Source organism: Ascaphus truei, chromosome 11 (genome assembly GCF_040206685.1).
Source record: "Ascaphus truei isolate aAscTru1 chromosome 11, aAscTru1.hap1, whole genome shotgun sequence".
Classification (NCBI taxonomy): domain Eukaryota; kingdom Metazoa; phylum Chordata; class Amphibia; order Anura; family Ascaphidae; genus Ascaphus; species Ascaphus truei.
Genome location: NC_134493.1, coordinates 19,342,837 through 19,356,771, shown reverse-complemented (window position 1 = coordinate 19,356,771; position 13,935 = coordinate 19,342,837). Strand labels below are relative to the sequence as shown.

The 13,935-nt window shown below is 47.6% G+C and overlaps 1 protein-coding gene across 3 annotated transcripts in view; it reads left to right on the top strand.

Annotated features, from left to right (window-relative positions):
- The first annotated feature begins 673 nt into the window (after positions 1–673).
- CARHSP1 (calcium regulated heat stable protein 1) overlaps positions 674–13,935 on the top strand; it is a 92,728-nt gene continuing 79,466 nt past the window's right edge. Inside the window, exon 1 of one of the 3 annotated variants that reach the window (XM_075565312.1) lies at positions 674–859. The gene's annotated coding sequence lies outside the window, so the exon portion shown is untranslated. Of the gene's footprint in view, positions 860–7,420; positions 7,442–7,476; positions 7,499–13,935 lie in introns of those variants that run through there. The other 2 variants (XM_075565314.1, XM_075565313.1) reach the window with 2 other exon arrangements.

Below are 13,935 nucleotides of genomic sequence, written 5' to 3'. Positions count from 1 at the left end.
AGAGGGAGGGGGGAGAGGGAGTGAGGAAAAGAGGGGAAGCTTGAGAGTCAGGTGTGAAAGGGGAGGTCTTGCAAGGTCCTCGACACTGGTGGTGGGAGGTCAGGGGTGGGGGATTGGGGGGGCACTAACAGTGCTCAATTAGTTTATTAAGAAAAACATTTACCACTATTTTAATGCTTGGAAAATACAAGGCATATGAATACACCAATAGCATTAGAAAAAGAGTTCATTTTAATCTGCAGGATATACCTTTTTTTAAGTGTCAATTTTACATGAGCACTTAATGATTTTAAAAGCGTGTGATACTTTCAGGTTGAGATCCAATATGTAGTTATATTTTAAAGTGAGCAGCAGGTAGAGGGGGTTATATACTAATTCTCCCTGCTGCAAAAGTAATGAAATACACTGCAGCACAATTCTCAAATAATGTATTTTCTTTGCTACTGTATATCTGGTGCAGTTTTTGCTCAGGATACTTTGTATACACCACTCCCCAAATACTGCACTTACTGTATTTGCACGTCTGTGACGTCTGCAGCATAATATCATTGCATGGTGCAATACTACAGCACAGTATGCTCATAGTAGGGAAGAGAGACTTGACTTGCTGCCATTGTCACTATCATGGGGTGGGGACTTGTGAGTGATGCAATGGGAGGGAGGTACAGGTGATGTCAGGGAGGGGAGGAGGAAGAGGCAGCTTTCAGATACAATTTCAGTGCAGAGTAGCTGTTTTGTTGTGTTTATAACCGTTTATAACCCAGGGAATAGACAACCCTTTCTTGTCCAGAGCTGAAAGTGAGCAGACCGGAATACACAGCCGCCTGTTTGCAGCAAGAAAAGCACAATCCGGGCACAGGTACTGACTTATTTATCTGTTCTGTTTCTATTCCTCTGTAAAGTTCCCTTACAGGACTGCACCGAGACTCACTGCACAGAGACTCACTGCACAGAGACCCCACTGCACAGAGACCCCACTGCACAGAGACCCCACTGCACAGAGACCCCACTGCACAGAGACCCCACTGCACAGAGACCCCACTGCACAGAGACCCCACTGCACAGAGACCCCACTGCACAGAGACCCCACTGCACAGAGACCCCACTGCACAGAGACCCCACTGCACAGAGACCCCACTGCACAGAGACCCCACTGCACAGAGACCCCACTGCACAGAGACCCCACTGCACAGAGACTCACTGCACAGAGACCTCACTGCACAGAGACCCCACTGAGACCCACTGCACAGAGACCTCACTGCACAGAGACCCCACTGCACAGAGACCCCACTGCACAGAGACCCCACTGCACAGAGACCTCACTGCACAGAGACCTCACTGCACAGAGACCTCACTGCACAGAGACCCCACTGCACAGAGACCCCACTGCACAGAGACCCCACTGCACAGAGACCCCACTGCACAGAGACCCCACTGCACAGAGACCCCACTGCACAGAGACCCCACTGCACAGAGACCCCACTGCACAGAGACCTCACTGCACAGAGACCCCACTGCACAGAGACTCCCTGCAGGAGAGGAGGGTGTTTCATGCACTTCTATCCCGGATCTCTGTGCCGCCTTCCTCAGCATGTCTCCCAGGACTTTAATCCGAGGGAGCATTAATGTCTTTCCTTTTGCATTAAGCTGAGAAGTGTAACATGCGCATAAATAGCTTTTAAGTTTTGAAAGCAGTGGAGTTTTTTTAAAGTAATTTCCCACTTTATGGATATGAGGGAGGGGGGGGGGGGGGTTATGCCTGTGTTAAATTGAACATTTCCTGTGCAGATGTGAGGTGCGTGGGAAATGTTTCTGGAGAAGGGAGAGCCTGGTAACATTCAAGTCACACTACCTGAGCAACACAACCCACTTGCTACTTGGACCCCATCGCATTAGTATCAGAAGGGTTAACGTTTTAGTATTAGTTATTCTTGATAACAAAAACATTGCTGTCTGGTGATTGTTTAGTAAATGTTTGAGGGATGAAACATGACACTTATGTAGTGTGTGTGTGACTATACATACTGTATATATAATACATACACACACCTCAAAGTAAACGTTTCGGTCCACAACAGGGACTGTTATCAATATATATATATATATATATATATATATATATATATATATATATGTATGTATTGTCTGGTGTTTTTAAACTCTTGATGACAAGGGAAGAGTTTTTATTAAAAAAAAAATGTTTTGTTTAAAAAAATCTACTTTGAGGACTAAGTCATAAGATTGTCAAATATTTGCCCTAATAGCACATCTATCTGATATACTTTGCAGTGAAGCATATAGGTGCGGCAGGGGCGTGATGGGGGTGCGGCCTTGTCCTAATTTCTTTATTTATAAAATATTTTACCAGGAAGTAATACAGTGAGAGTTACCTCTCGTTTTCAAGTATGTCCTGGGCACAGAGTTAAGACAAATAATACATGGTTACTAATGATATCAAAGGTTGTTCCCGCAGGCAGAGAGTGGTACCGTGTCAGTCCACAGCCTGTCACAGGGCATTCTAGTGATATGTTTAGTGGGACAGTTCCATTAGAGGCACGTTGCACTAATAGGTAGCGCTGTGTGATAGGCAGTGCTGTGTGATAGGCAGTGCTGTGTGATGGTTGTGCTGTGTGATGGTTGTGCTGTGTGATGGTTGTGCTGTGTGATAGGTTGTGCTGTGTGATAGGTTGTGCTGTGTGATAGGTTGTGCTGTGTGATGGTTGTGCTGTGTGATAGGTTGTGCTGTGTGATAGGTTGTGCTGTGTGATGGTTGTGCTGTGTGATAGGTTGTGCTGTGTGATAGGTTGTGCTGTGTGATAGGTTGTGCTGTGTGATAGGTTGTGCTGTGTGATGGTTGTGCTGTGTCATGGTTGTGCTGTGTCATGGTTGTGCTGTGTGATGGTTGTGCTGTGTGATGGTTGTGCTGTGTGATGGTTGTGCTGTGTGATGGTTGTGCTGTGTGATGGTTGTGCTGTGTGATGGTTGTGCTGTGTGATGGTTGTGCTGTGTGATGGTTGTGCTGTGTGATGGTTGTGCTGTGTGATGGTTGTGCTGTGTGATGGTTGTGCTGTGTGATGGTTGTGCTGTGTGATAGGCAGTTTCTGTGTAATAGGCAGTTTCTGTGTGATGGTTGTGCTGTGTGATGGTTGTGCTGTGTGATGGTTGTGCTGTGTGATGGTTGTGCTGTGTGATAGGTTGTGCTGTGTGATAGGTTGTGCTGTGTGATAGGTTGTGCTGTGTGATAGGTTGTGCTGTGTGATAGGTTGTGCTGTGTGATAGGTTGTGCTGTGTGATGGTTGTGCTGTGTGATAGGTTAACAATAGATAACTGAAGCTCTTCTCAAACAAGTCAGACACGTATTTTGGAAATATTTGTACACTTTGTAAGTTGCCGTTTAGGGTGGTTTTTGTTCTCCCCCTTCTTACTGTATGTACAGTAATTGTTGCTGAGCTTGGAAGAATGTGCATAACTCCGATCTGGTTCAGTTTTTCCTACGTGGGGCTGAACCTTTCAACGAATGTAACTAAGATTAAATACAAATATTGCCGATCCCTCATTTCTATTCAGTGTGTGATGATTTATAATCACAGATGTAGCCGGGGTTATTTGCACCTCTGTCGCGTTTATATCGGGATAGGTCAGGAGTGCGCAAACTTTTTTTTTGTTTACGTCCCCCTGCTTGCGCCTACCCCCCTTTTAGCCTGCGTCCAGGGTGACGCTGAGCGAGCTCGCGCTGGCTGCGATGAAACACATTGCTGCAATGTGTGTGGCCAGCGTGAGCGCTTACCTGCTTGGAGAGACAACCAAATTTGATTTGGCTGCTCGCTGATGCGTCACGTGAGCGGTTCATTCAATGAAGGCGAACCAGCTCCGTGACGTCATGGCCGCGCCCCCCGACACACCCCCTCGAGCGCGGAACGGGCTGGCCATGAAACGCTCAGCTCCTGACGTCACGGCGCTCGAGCGTCAGCGAGCGCTCTCCCACCCTGGCCGCAGCCTTACCTTTCCTCCGGCAGCGACATTTAACGTCAGTCATGTGATGTCGCGTTGGCATCTTTAAAAAAAAGTTGTGGGGAAGAGCACGTGGCGCCTCTGTAAGCGCCCCCCAGTTTGTGCACCCCTGGGAGAGATTATATAAGGTAAATATTATAAAGGTGTGTGTGTGTGTTAGAGCTAATGATACTGAATTGTATTTGGGTCAGCATGTTATTTAGCTGTTAATAAACACTTGCTTCCAACAATTGCCTGCACAATGTAACTCTTTCCAGCTTCCTTTCACACTGCTGGTAAAGAAGGGAATGTGCGTGACTTCCATCACCTGTAGGACTAAGTGTCATGAACCTGTAAATAGTTCCTTTTTAGATTTGCAACAGATGTTCTCTTTGCAATAACACCTCTGGCGCAGCCTAGCAGAGAACCATAGTAAGTGAATAGCAGGTTTTATGGGTTTAAACTGAATGGTCCAGGACCCCTGAATGTTTACAGAGCGTTTTAATAATAAATCGCTTGTGAAAGTTCCTCCTTCCGTAGATCTGGTTTTATAAACATGGTTGTTCTACATCAGGGGCGGTAAAATACAGTCCTCCAGGGTCACCAACAGGTCAGCGACTGAGCCACGTGTGCTGAGGCAGGGATATGCTTAAAACCTGGCCTGTTGGTGGCCGTTGAGAACTGGAGTTGGCCACCCCTGTTCAATATCATGTATGGGTACAGGAGGGCCCCGGGCATGCAGCGGGTTCCGATCTAAGGGCCTGCCGCAAAGTGAAAATCGCCGGAAAGCGGAACCGGCAGTTTTCCGCTGTGTGCGCAGACCGGCCATTCGCCCTACGCATGCGCAACCTCGGCAACCCCACCCCATTCTGCGCATGCGCGCCCTCGGACTGGCCCGTTCAGCACATGCGCAGACATGGCGGCCCCCTTCTCGGTACTGCCGTGTGGACGGGGCGCTGAGAAGCGGGGCGCTGAGAAGCGGGGCCTTGCTGTACTGTATGTGTTTGCAAGTTCCACTGACATCAGCCAAAAACTGAGCACCTCTCTCTTTCTCTGAAATGAAGGCGTTAAGGTTCCCGGTTACACCCACTTTACCTACTTTTTTTTTCTTTGGGCTCAACCTCGTTAATTTAATCTTAGGGGACACCCTGATTCCCAAGATATTTACTGGTAGATGTAGCCCGTGTATGTTGCGGCTTCCTATTGAGCCACGTAACGTGGGAATTTTAAACCACCATTTTGTTACTCTTGGGAGGGGGTGGCAACTGGAAAGCGCTTCTTTAACCATAAGCTATTCCGGGAACCATAGGCTTCCCACAGTTGCAAATAGCATTTTGGGTCCCCCAGGGGGGGCAGGAGATTTATCTGGGGGGGGGGGGTAGGGCGCGGGTGGTTGCAGAGGCCCCGCGCTTTTCCCCAACGCATTTAATTTAATGCCGGGGGATCGCGTGAGGCCCCTGCAACACCCCACTTTGATTCAGCCGGCTGTGTGACACATCGCCATGGCAACGCGGCGTCAAATGACGACGTGGGGTCATGGCATGACGTCACATGACCTCCGCACGCCGGGAAGCATGGTGGTGGGGGGGGTCGCCCGTGAGCACTTGGGGAACGGCAGTGGGGGCGCAGCGCGAATATTTTGCCCACCCCTGCTTTATGGTAATCACTACTGCTCTTACAGTAAGTTCTGTTTGGTACAATTAGCTTTGCCTATCGACCTTCTGTGGAAATAACCCCATCTGCCATGTTTGCAGTTTGTCTCGGTTGGGCGCTCTAGTTCTGTACAGACAGCTGTTTCCACAAGCAATGAATGACATCTTTCATTGCTTAACTGTGCGGGTGTATAAAACAGTGCAGGCCTTTCAAAACAATTGATGGGGAGCATATACAAGTAGATGTACACTGTAGTCGTACAGTATGTGAAGAACGCACTCCCTTCAAACTCGAGCCTTTAAAGAAGAAAAACAAGGAAATACGACTTTTGGATTTTTGTAAATAATCCAAAGAGACCACTTTTTTTGTTGTTTCACTTTTCTGATTTTTTTTTTTTTGAGTTTTCAGAAGGAAGGGGGTAGATAGGGCAAAAAAAGGATTCGGGTGGGGTTAAACATAACATAAATAAATAGGTTACAACGTTGATGGTAGTATTTAGTAAGATACAGTTTGTACAGGGATATTATGCAGTTGTTTAATGCGTAGAGGTCCTGTCTGATCCTTTATCACAACAGGTTTTGGTCCATTGGTTTGATGTATATAATGCGGCTTTCTGCTGAACACATACAATGTACTTGGATGAACCGATAAAGAATCTTTTAGGGCCTTGTCTCCAGGAAAGGCCCCGGTTTAGTTAGTAGATTTCTACTGTGAGTGATTTTTCCTCTGAAAACCATGGATCCCATACCCTCTGGAATGTATTAATATTATCATTGAGGAATGCAGTCATCGTGGAGCTGGTTGTTTCAAATTAAAGGCAAACCAGCAAATGGTTGCAAAAAGAATGTATCATAAGGCTCCGCTTATAGTGCCGCTGACAGCGACGCTACGTCAAAACAAATGCATTGGCGCCTGTAGAATTTCATTTTTGGAGAGACGGTCTCCAAATGTGACTGGCTATAAGCCAATCAGAGAGCTTCTCCGTCTCCTGCCTTCCCCCTTGCTGACGTCACTGGAATTGTAGTCAGCGATGTCTCCAAAATATGAATTACAGTTTTCGCATCGGTCGCCGGCTGTATAAGCGCAGCCTTAGTTTATGTTCTACTTTGGTAATGTTTTGAGGTCTGTTATCAAGTAAAGCTGAAGCTGGGTCTGGATGAATTGTTGTCTGTAGTAAACTGCTAATAAGTTGGAACACTTGGGTCCATAGAGTTTTTAGTGAGGGACATTTCCCACTAGATATGAAAGAAAGTGCCCTGTGTAGCCAGGGTCCCTCTGGTCCCAGTGTCTGCAGGTTTCTTTCCCCCCCTGCGTGTGTGCTGCTGCAGCGGCGAGCGCGTTCCCGGGGGCTCCCGGTGACAGCTGCGGCAGGACGCCGCCATGTTTAATGTGTTCGCGCATGTGCGGAGGCTTGCGCGTAAGCAGAGCAATCGCGGTGGCCATGTTGAGGTTGGCGCGGGAGTTCGCGCCTGTGCCGTGCAATGCACAGAGGCTGGCAAGCATAGAGGTGGCCATTACATGTGTGCAAGAGCTCTTGGAAGTTGCGCATACTCAGTTAAGAGTAGCGGCGGCCATTACAGCTTCAGACATGCGCAGTAAAGATCGCGCACGCGGTCCCCATAGGAAAGAGCTGTACCAAGAACTACAATTCCCAGCAGCCTCTGGGGACTGCACTTTCACCCTGGTCACAGGCAGCATTGAAGCCAATAGAGCTGGCAGCTTCTCATGCTGCAAAGTTGCAACAATGTTGTGTGCAGACAGGGTTTTGTCAGTTGGATCCAGGAAGCGATTGGGGAAGGTAGTGTACACAGCTGCAGTTCTCTGCTGTACTAGGCCCCTGACACCCCAGGCCAAGGTAGGCCCCACTCCCCACTAGGTTAGTGGGTAAGTTCATAGGGAAGGCCCCTTAGGTAGGGACCCTGCCCTTATCCGAGTCTGAGTCTTGTCAGTGACACAGCTGCAGTGCTGTGGGCTCTGACAAGAAGAGACAGTGTCGCTTGCAGTGCAGCCACAGCAGTTAGTTTGGCAGTTTCAGGGAAGGCCCCTTTCAGTGCAAGGGGGTCTGCTTTCTATAGTACACAGTTCTATGTGACATCACCGGTGCCAGTTGCACGCAGTGATCGCGGCCTGCGTCTGGGCTCAGACAGGCTCTACTACAAGAGACATTCTGTGGGTGCGACGCTCCACGAGGGAGACACCTCACGCGGAGGCGGATTCCTGTTCCTGCGTCAGACCCTTTTTGAAGAGCTTTACACCCGGGCACGGACGTGTGCCTGGGCAGGTATCTATAAGTGCACCAACTTTACCAGCAGTCACTCACTTGGGGTATTGTGGGACATTTGGGACTATTGATATAACGTGTGGGGTACAAAGCCCTGCGTGGTGACCGGGTAGTTGTGCTTATTAGTGTTATAGAGGGACACTGTCAATGTCATATTGTTGAAGTATGTTGTGTTGTGTTATTTGCCATATAGTAAACCCTTTTGGCCATAACCTTTGGTGTGGGCTGGTTACTTTATGGATGTTCCTATGTGAGGGCCACTCTACACTCCTAGAAGCTCACATAGGTGGAGGCGCTGAAACGTTCCAGAGATTCACCCCAGGCTCTCACTAGCGGGGGCTCAGACCTCCTGTGGGCCTGACAGGTATAACGCACCACACCTGGTAACATATAGGTTCCCCCTCACATACACTCTATATGCGATTGGGTGGGGGGGAATACCCGTTACACCTGCATGCCACAATTTGGAAAACACTGTAATGAGGTCTGAGGATATATTTTATGAAGTTTGTCAGGGGTGAAATACCTATAAAGTAGTTGGTAACTGTTCTCTTTTATAGTGGTGTTGATAGAGCGAGATGATATTCTCTTCCCGACCATCAGACTCTAGGTATTCCCAGGTCTTTGACCCATTGTTTAATATAAGACGCGTTTGTACAATTAAAGAGTAGTTCTTGGTGTAGCGTGGAGATCAGAACTTTGGACATTGGGTTGTCCTTGCAAATATTTTCGTAAACGGTATTGCTGGAGGTATAGGAAGGGCCCTTTGAAAATAAATGTGTATTCTGTAAATAGCTGTATAGTTCGGTGGGGGGTATTTGGTGGGTTTCTTTTAATGCATTAAATTATTTTATCTGGTCTCTAAGATATTTCCAACTCGTATGAGACCCTTTGTCATCCACATGAGTTTGTGGGCAAACATGGTAGAAAGGCTGGATTGTTGGACAGGGGTGCCATGTTGCCAGAGTATATGGTCTAGTTTTTACTGGGTTGGCATTTAAAAAAAAAAATCTGTCTAACCATCTGATGGTGCCCTCTGTATGGCAAAGACTGGTTTGGTTCAATTGCGCCACCCTGTAATAGTGTTGAAGGATTGGTACTCCCAGCCCCTCCACCGATTAGGGGAGTGATACAATTTTTTTTTACCGGCCTATATAAATGTCTGTATCTTTTGTGGCAGAGACATTTAAGTCTCCAACAAACTATTTTAATATACGTATAGTTAGACATACAGTATAGTCTCGAGAAAGCAAAGTTTACAGAAGAAACCATCAGCCATCATTTATACTGCAAAAACAAATAACGAAGTAGATATCTCTGGAGTACTTGTAATAAACCTGTCTAATACTTTTTATAGGGTACCAGACATGGTAGAGCCGGCTCTGGGTGCGCCGTGGGTGGGACTTACAAATTGACCAATGGGAAACGCGCCGACATTCTGCCGCTTCCCCCAGTCAACCCATTGCCATCTACGGGGCAGGGGGTCTCTGTTCTCCGGACTCGGTGCTCCGCTCTGCCCCTACCATTTAGCTCCCCGACACCTCTCAACATCCTGTCTCCTCTTTGAACTACGGACTTTCTGCAGACTGGCTGGCACCTTAAGCAGATGCACTGGCTAACTAGCATGGTAGTAAATGTATAAAACACAGAAAACATTGTAATACATGGGGGACTTTGGGGAGACTCATGACTGAAGGGGAAAGAGGACTAAAATATCGGGGCTCGAAAACCATGAGTTTGGGGACACTGGGCACCCTGGTGAACCCACACACTGACTGACCCACCCACCCCCCCCCCCACACACTGACTGACCCACCCACCCCCACACACTGACTGACCCACCCACCCCCCCCCACACACTGACTGACCCACCCACCCCCCCCCACACACTGACTGACCCACCCACACCCCCCCCACACACACTGACTGACCCACCCACACCCCCCCACACACACTGACTGACCCACCCACCCCCCCCCCCACACTGACTGACCCACACACCCCCAATGACTGACTGACCCACCCACACCTCCCCGCACACTGACTGACTGACCCACCCACACCTCCCCGCACACTGACTGTCTGACTGACCCACCCACACCTCCCCGCACACTGACTGACTGACCCACCCACACCTCCCCGCACACTGACTGACTGACCCACCCACACCTCCCCGCACACTGACTGACTGACCCACCCACACCTCCCCGCACACTGACTGACTGACCCACCCACACCTCCCCGCACACTGACTGACTGACCAACCCACACCTCCCCGCACACTGACTGACTGACCCACCCACACCTCCCCGCACACTGACTGACTGACCCACCCACACCTCCCCGCACACTGACTGTCTGACTGACCCACCCACACCTCCCCGCACACCGACTGACTGACCCACCCACACCTCCCCGCACACTGACTGACTGACCCACCCACACCTCCCCGCACACTGACTGACTGACCCACCCACACCTCCCCGCACACTGACTGAGTGACCCACCCACACCTCCCCGCACACTGACTGACTGACCCACCCACACCTCCCCGCACACTGACTGACTGACCCACCCACACCTCCCCGCACACTGACTGACTGACCCACCCACACCTCCCCGCACACTGACTGACTGACCCACCCACACCTCCCCGCACACTGACTGACTGACCCACCCACACCTCCCCGCACACTGACTGACTGACCCACACCTCCCCGCACACTGACTGACTGACCCACACACTGACTGACTGACCCACCCCTCCCCGCACACTGACTGACTCACCCACCCCTCCCCGCACACTGACTGACTCACCCACCCCTCCCCGCACACTGACTGACTCACCCACACCCCCCCGCACACTCTGACCCACCCACACCCCCCCGCACACTCTGACCCACCCACACCCCCCACACACAGACTGACACACACACTGACTTACACATACACACTGACACAAATACACATACACACTGACTGACACACATACACACACACACACTGACTGACACACACACTGACACACATACACACAAGGAATTCACACTTAGTGCAAATAGCTAATACAGGGGATGTGCGCCGAGCACGCGCATTCTAAGTCAAATTTATTTGCGTTTTGTAACTGAAATTGTATTTTGATTTTTAATTAAAACATCACCAACACAAATACAATTTCTGTGACAAGTCAAAGAAGTTTCACTTACTATGCGCGTGCTCAGCACACACAGCTTTTTATATATATATATATAATATATATATATATATATATATATATATATATATATATATATATATATATATATATATATATATATATATATATATATATATATATATACACAAATATAACTGTATGCTCATCTGCATGTCTTAGGCAGGTCTGCAACCCCGCCTTTCCCCATTATCACCCAGCATTCAGCACTTCCACTGCAGCAAGGGATTCTGGGAAATGACATGCAAATGAGCACACAGTGTCACTTTTTGCCTCAATAACCATTTTTAACATGGTTCCCTATAGGCTTAAGCTTGCTGCATGGTCACAGCTTTGAGCACAGCCAGGGTTAAGGTGCATACCCAGAAAACCACCCACAGACAGCTGTATAGTAACGGTGTTTCATTGGCCCCTTACGTGAGGAAACTGCCCCATGTTACATATACTGTAGTGTGGTGCACCTGCTGGCTTACAGAACTCCTGAGTCTTCCGCGGTGATATAGGGAAATACATCAGGATTGGCTCGTGAGGTAATGCTGAGAACTACTCACTTCTGGTACAGCGCCTCCATCTCTCCCAGGTCCCCACGACAGCAGGGAGGAGTCTCTGGAAGAGAACCTCTGGGTGCAGCTTCTCCCTGAATGACTCCACTCTCAGGCAAGAAGGTTCTTTCAAATTGGACATTCTTTATTGTCATCTTTAGTGGCAGACTGTCCATCATTGCGACCGGTCTCTAGCCGCACATCATAAAGGTTGCCCACCTCAAGGAAGTCCCTGGACACCACTCCTAGTCAGGGCCCTAGAAGCTGTCCTTGCTCTTCCCTTACTCTCTAATAGAGTAAGAGGAATAGCCTGCCCAGCTCTCCCCTAAGGGAGGGCCACAATCCTTGCTAGAGCCCTGGCACTGTGTTGGGTCAGACAGTCTCATTCAAGTGGGATGAGACACTCACACACACACTAAATTCAGGCAGTGTTACATACTATATAGCTCCAGTAGGCACCACCTCTGTGTCACTGTAATTGGACACGATGTATGATGTCACTTCCTTCACTACACAATACACATCACAGGAGAAGAGGGCAGACCTCATGATTAATCCTGGCAAACCTGCCCTTTTAACAGGGATTATTGCACAGGAGGAGAGAGGCATGTAACCCCAAAATTACACAGGGCTATATATATATATATATATATATATATATATATATATATATATATATATATATATATATATATATATATATATATATATATATATATATATATATATATATATATATATATATATATATATATATATATATATATATATTATATTTTATTTTCACATGTCTTAGGCTATGTCTATACTTACTAAGACAGAGCGGAATGGAGGGGAGGCGGACCACGCTGCGTGATCACATGTATTGTCCTCTTTGAGACTGTCTATAGATGGCGCCAGAGCGCACATCAGACAGAGCTCAAAACGGCCCGAAATTGAAGAAGACAGAGGCAAGTGATCTATTGCGCAATGCCATAACCATATGACCTGTCTTCTCCAATCAAAGTAAAGTTACATTTCCAAAAGTGACGTCATTTTTCTTTTTTGGATGCCGGTGGTAAGCACACACAACACAAACACACAACACAACACACGCAAAAAATTAAAGTGAGTTACTTTCCAGACCGGGGGGAAATAATACCACAGTGCTTCAGATGCTGCATTTGAAAAAATGCCGGTGGATCAGGATGTGAGGTACAGTAGTGGAAGTGACGTCCGCGCCGGAATGTCATTGCCACGCCTATTGACACGCCCCCAAAATCGCGCCCGCGTCATACCCAGCAAAGCCATGAAAACGCTCAGGCTTTAGCAAGAGTATCGCAGCGTGTGTGCGCCTCCCCTCCGCTCCGCTCCGTCTTAGTAAGTATAGACGTAGCCTTAGGCAGGTCTGCAACCCTGCCTTTCACCATTAACCCCAGCATACATCTTTTTATTTGCTATATGCAATACGGTGGAGGTTTCTTGTTGCCTTTTTCACCCAATATATATATATACTGTATATATATATTTATTATTTTTAATGGTCACCTATTGGAATTGAGCTATTTTAGAGGTGTAGTCCAACCTGGACAAAAATTGATATGGGCAAGTTAAATAGGTTAAATGTAGCTGATTCAATACCTTTTTTTGTTAAATAAACCAATTAGTAGATTAAAACAATTTTTACGCCTCACTTTTCCATAGTACACAAATGGTTTGGATGGGTTTTATGACGTTTGGCAAATGATCTCATCGCTAAAAAACATTATTTAGTCCTCAAACTCGTTAACTTAGCCCTGCTCGTTTTGTTTACGAAGTAATTATGGGGCCATCATCTAATCAAACAACCTACAGTCAGAAGCTGATATACTGGAATCCGGGATTCCTGATTAAAAAGGATTTTTTCACAAGATATAAGTAAGACCGTTACTTTAATGGTGACTACATCTAGCGATGATGAAGCCAATTACACTGAGTACATTTATTTATTTTAAATTGACCTGCTACATTGAACCGTCCCGTCAAAAAAACCTCAGCCCTCCTCAATGCCAGTCCTGTATTCCAGCAGTATTCTTTATCCCGTTCTTTGCTGTACAGTGCAGGGTTTTTGTCACTTTTTTTTTAACTCCCCATAACTTATTGTGTGTCTGGTTGTAGCCACTTCCAGCTTCACACTGCAAAGCCAGTAACCCACCTCCCAGTGAGAACCATATGCTGGGAACAGCTGTCTGTGAGTGTGTTTGCTGGCTATGTATGTCTTTAACCCAGGCTGTGCT